General features: G+C 36.7%; 1 pseudogene; it reads left to right on the forward strand.

Annotated features, from left to right (window-relative positions):
- The first annotated feature begins 1865 nt into the window (after positions 1–1865).
- Positions 1866–1964, forward strand: LOC132280561 (small nucleolar RNA R71; annotated as a pseudogene).
- Positions 1965–6207: the final 4243 nt, after the last annotated feature.

Genomic DNA, 6207 nt, shown 5'->3' on the forward strand with positions numbered 1-6207 from the left:
ACTTCACCTTCATGTGGCCAAAAGAGATTTTCATTATCTCAGTCCTACAATTGATGTTGGTATTTGCGGTTGCCAAGAAAGAACGGCCAATGATAACGGGAATTTGGCTCTTGGGATTTGGGACTGGTTCCGTGTCAATGCCAATGAAATCGACGGGGAAGAAGAACTTATCAATCTTAATCAAAACATTCTCTGTGATACCCCTAGGCTTTTTGATTGATCGGTCGGCAAGTTGTAAAACCACCGACGTCGGTTTCAAGTCTCCTAAGCCTAATTTGACATATACCAAGTATGAAAAAAGATTAACACTTGCTCCTAAGTCTAGAAGAGCCCGATTAATGATATGGTCACCAATGACACAAGATGTAGTAGGTGAACCAGGGTCTTTGAACTTTGGAAGATTGTTATGTTGCAAAATAGAGCTCACTTGCTCGGTCAAGACCACTTTCCTAGGTGCTTGGATTTTGTTCTTCCTCTTTTGGGTGCAAAGATCTTTTAAAAACTAGGCATAAGCCAAAATTTGCTTGATTGCATCCAAAAGCGGAAGGTTAACCTTCACTTGCCCATACAGATCAATGATTTCATTTGCCTTTGTCTTTTGCTTGTCAAGATAAATGGATCCTTTAAAGGCATCCGGAAATGGAGCTCTCGGCTAAAAAACTTTTTCAAAATTCTTCTTTGAAACATCATCAACACAAGAATTTTTCAAATCATTTTTCAAATCATGCTTTGATTCATTTTTCAAATCATTTTTGAACTCACTTTTCAAATAACTTTTTGACACTTTCTCATTTAAATGATCATGCATATGCAATGAAGGAGGAATATGATAAGAAACGGGACGGGTGTCAACTTTTGGTTACACCGGTTCACTCTCTTCATTAGACATACCTACTTGGTTTTCAATGATTCTCCCACTTCTTAAGGTTGTCACCGCATTGACATGCTCTATTATAGGACTTTCTGATAAGGAATGAGTCTCCACAATACATTGTTGCTTTGGTGGGGCATTCAAAGGCATTTTCCCTTTCTCTCTAGCATTTAAAGTACTAGCTATTTGCCCTACTTGGGTTTCTAGCTTAGCAATGGATTAAGAATGAGAATGAAACAATTGAGTGTTCGCCTCTAGAGTGCCTAGAGAGGTCAAAACTTTCTCTTCAAAAACGGGACTCCTAGAATTTCCTTGAGAATAAGATGGTTGATTAGGAAAATGAGAATTAGAAAATTGATTACCATGGGATTGAAATGATGATCTAAAACCTTGGGAACGTTGGCTTTGCATCGGATGTGGAACATGCTTCCCTTGAAAACCACTTTGGGGAGGGTTTGAGCCTTCCCCTTGGCTTTTCTAAGAAAAGTTCGGATGGTTCCTCCAACTAGGATTGTAATGATTGTCATAGGGATTATTCCCTTGGTTTGCAAAAACAACATTGGCTTGCTCATGGTTGTCATTTTGCACATGTCCATGGGGACAATTGGAAGTAGAATGTAAGACACTAGAACAAGTCATACATGATTCATTAGATGCACGATGATGAACATGATTAGGGGCAGAAGACATTTGATCCGCTGAGTTTTGGTTAATTAAGAATTGATCAAACCTTTGAGATAAGGATTTCATCTCGACGGCTATATCATTGGAGTTGTCAACTTGATACAAGCCAACATTTTTCCTTCCTCCTAGATTTCTACCATTTTTAGAAGATAAGGACCTATGCATGAAATTTTCACTCATACTTTCATACAATTACCACACATCATTTTCATGCTTATCAAGATAAGAACCACCCATTGATGCATCAACCATACCCTTATGATTATCCGGTAAACTTTCAAAGAAATATTGAACTAGTTGCCACTTAGGTATGTCATGATGTGGGCATTTTCTTAGCAAATTATTAAATCTTTTCCATGCCTCATGAAACATTTCCCTATCCCCTTAAGAAAATTCTCTAATTGAAGTTCTCATGGCATTGGTCTTAGAAATCGGATAGTACTTTTTCAAGAACTCTTGTTGCATTTCTGCCCAAAAAGTTATCGAAAAAGGCCTAAGATTGTTGAACCAATATTTTGCCTTGTCTTTAAGGGTAAAAGAAAAAAAAATGTAAGCCTTAACACTTCCTCCGGCATGTCCGTGTATTTTACAGTGGATCACACTTCAAAAAACTCATCTAAATGCTTATAAGGTTCTTCACTAGGAAGTCCTTGGTAGTTTGGAAGCATTTGAATAGTTTGTGGTTTAATTTCATAGTGATGTGCTCTAAATGGAGTCAATTGAATGCAAGTGGGTGCATTATATTCATTAGGCACATAATGGTCTCTTAATGCAATGGGAGGATTCACAATTGGTGGTGCTAGACGAACACCTTGATTAGCTTGAACTATGGGGGGTTATGGAGCAAATATTGGCCTAGGCATTCCCAATGGAACTTGGCCTTGTTGTTGTGGGTGAATGAATGATCTAGGCATGCCTAATAGTACTTGAACATTTTCATGATGCACATTAGGGTGGAGGTTGCCTTGTTGGTCTATGTGACCAAGGTCCTCCATATGGTCATCATTCAAATCCTCCATTGGTGAAATGGAGTGATGAGAACTACCCCTTCCCCTAGGATTAAGAACAATCGATTCAAGATGCAAATTAGGAGGGACAAGAGTAGGATTTAAAGACCTACGACCATGCATACACTAGAAAAGTAAATAACAAGCAAGTAACAATCATTTCGCCCCTGCAACAAATAAATCAACAAATCTCTACATTCAATTTTCCCTTACTCCCATGTTTAAACAACATACAAAGAAAAGTAAATTGCCTCCACGCAGGCTCACGATTTATCTAAGAAATGGAAAACAAGCCTCCACGCGGGCCGATGGTTTAACTAGAGCTTGAGTTAGAAAGATCTCACAAAGGGTCCTTAAGCAACTTCAATTGTTTTCAACTTCCAAACTTTACTACGCTTTGCATTTTTTTAGATTTTTAGTTCTTTTTGTGCTTAGCTTAGCTCCTTGCTTTGAAGTCTCCTTTGTTTAACCTCCTTACTCAATTTCACCTAGCCAAATAAGAACAAACACAATAAGTAACCAAAAATAAAAATAAAGTAAAGACATGATCAAAAGAGTACTAATCCCTAATTGTTTCCAAAACACGGCGTTGCCAATTAAATCCCCGGCAACGGCGCCAAAAACTTAGTGTGCCCGTCGCGTGTGCAACCAAATTTGTGCAAAATAGTGTGGCCAAGTTTTACATTTATAAATGCCACTACTACCACTAACTAAAAATATAGCAAGGGTGAGTAGGGATCGTCCCAAGGGATTAAGGGTGCACTAGTAGTGGAAACAAGGCTTAAGGTTAGTAGGTCGAGTGATCAAAGATAGGTTGTTTGGTTGATTAAACTATAATTAAAACTAAACAAGATCAATATCAAGCAAGTAATTAAAGGATAGAGAAAACAAAAGAGAGGGGTCTTGGAACTTAGAGATCACCACTAAGTATCATTTTTCTCTATACTCAATTCATAATTAATGAGGGGAAGACATATGTTACAACAAAAGTGAGTGTGTGCGGTTGTTTTAACAAGCATAGATGACTAATTAAGTCTATATTGTCTAGACAACACAATGAATAGCACAATATATCAAAGTAAGCCATTAATCTTTCTTTAAGCTCACAATCCAAACACATCACAAAATTAGAGAAATATACTGCTTGCATTCATAAGTATGGAACATTAAAAAACAAGCATGGATTGTCCTTCCATTTAACAATCAAGGTAACTACACTACATCTAAGTCAATGACATGAAAATTAAACTAATTAGACTAAGGGAGAGGCACAATCCATCAAGAAATGAGAATGAACCATCAAATGAACCACAAGAGCATTATATTAAGCACTATGTCTTGACAATCTCTAGATCTATAGCATTAATACACATAGACATGCATCAATAACACAATAAATAGAGATAAACATATGAACATCTATTCTAGCATACATAGACATATGGATAGAATGAAATGGTCACTTTGGAAAAATTAAACCACACAAATCATTGAATAAATAAGATCTATGTATATAAATATGTCAAAACATGTATTATAACACAAATCCCCTCAAAAATACATGAATCAAGATAAAGAAAGCATGCTTAGGGCTAACTCTAGCCCCAAGAGAATGTCTAGCCACTCATGGATGGTGTCCTCCAACCCTCAAGGGCTATCTCCATGGTAGAAATGCTCCTCTTCTTGAAGTAGATAGAAAACCTCTCAAGAATGTCTCTAGCCTCCTCTTCTCTCTTCTTCCTCTCTAAGAATTGTCTTTAAAAACTATCTACCAAAAAATATGTTTCTAAGCATATCTAAGCATATATGTAAAAGTAACTCATATTCCTTATATAGGTAGGTTAAAATATCACACCCAATAGTCTGGGCTCGCACATCAATATTCCTCCAATGATTGCACAATGAGATAACTTTTAATGAGCTGGAAATATATTTTTTTCAGATTTGAGAGGGTTCGATCGATCGAACTTGTGGTGAGATCGATCGAACAAGGCTGAGATCTATCAAACTTTGGCTGGATCGATCCTCCCATGGCGGCGCCTTTTTGGATAAGGATAGATCTGAGATATTTTGGGGAAAGAGACAAAAGTGGTAGGTGGGGTGGTACAACAGGATAAGATGGAATCTTTTTTATTGATTTGAGAATTGTTGGATCGATCAAACTTTGTGGGATCTTTGGATAAGGACAAAAGAGCTTGGATCCATCTTGGAGAGTCTAGATCGATGAACTTTCAATCGATCGAAGTATCCTTATGATCGATCGAACCTGCTGAATTTCCATACTTTGCTTCAATCTGCTTCCACTTTACTCCTTTCTTCCATCCATCTTGAGTTAGCTTCTTTTAAGCTCTTATTTGGCTGAATTAGCTTATTTTGGGGATAAGCATCTAAAAAGGGCAGTAACACGAAATTAGTTTAAAACGGGAAAGTAAGATAGATAAAGGTCTTAGTATACCTAAGCTTAAGGGGTTTAAGTGCGCACTTTTCAACGCTCATCAGAGCCCTTGTGTACGAGCATAGACCATTGGGTGTGACATGTGAGCTACCTATATAAGGATTATAAGCCACTTTTACACATAGTTATTTTGATATGCTTTTAGGAGTAGATAGATACAATTTTTGAGTATTCTTAGAGAGGAAGAAAAGAGAAAAGGAGGCTAGAGACACATTCTTGGAAGGTTTTCCTTCTACTTCAAGAAGGATAACATTTCTACCATAGAGATAGCCCTTGAGGGTTGGAGGACGCCATTCATGAGTGGCTAGACATCCTCTTGGGGCTAGAGGTAGCCCTAAGCATGCTTTCTTTACCTTGATTTATGTATTTTTGAGGGGATTTGTGTTGTAATACATGTTTTGACATATTTATATACATAGATCTTATTTATTCAATAATTTGTGTGGTTTAATTCTTCCAATTGAACATTTCATTCTATCCATATGTCTATGTATGCTAGAATAGATGTTCATGTGTTTATCTCTATCTCTTGTGTTGTATATGCATGTTTATGTGTGTTGATACTATAGATCTAGAGGTTGTCAAGACATAGTGCTTAATAGAATGCTCTTGTGGTTTATTTGATGGTTCATACTCATTTCTTAATGGATTGTGCCTCTCCCTTAGTTTAATTAGTTTAATTTCCATGTCATTAGCTTAGATGTAGTGCAGTTACCTTAGTTATTAAATGGGAGGACAATCCATGCTTGTTGTTTGATATTCCATACTTATGAATACAAGTAGTATATTTCTCTAATTATGTGATGTGTTTGGATTATGAGCTTAAAGAAGGATTAATGACTTAGTTTGATGTATTGTGCTATTCATTGTGTTGTTTAAACAATATATACTTAATTGGTCATCTATGCTTGTTAAAACAACCACACACACTTACTATTGTTGCAACATCTGTTTTCCCCTTCATTAATTATGAATTGAGTGTATAGAAAGGTGATGCTTAGTGGTGACGTGGGCGTTCCTATACGCCAAAATAATGTAGTGAATGTACGGTTAAAGAAAAGCCTTTTTAGTCAAGTTTAAATTTATAAAAACCACTACCACCACTACAAAATGTAGCAAGAAAGAGTAGGGATCGTCCCAAGGGATTATATGTGTTGGAATTTAACTTTGACTCCAATGTATCACAAGAT

This window comes from Cornus florida, unplaced genomic scaffold (assembly GCF_030987335.1).
Source record: "Cornus florida cultivar Cherokee Brave unplaced genomic scaffold, ASM3098733v1 CherokeeBrave_3.0.0_Hap2_Chr10, whole genome shotgun sequence".
Lineage (NCBI taxonomy): Eukaryota > Viridiplantae > Streptophyta > Magnoliopsida > Cornales > Cornaceae > Cornus > Cornus florida.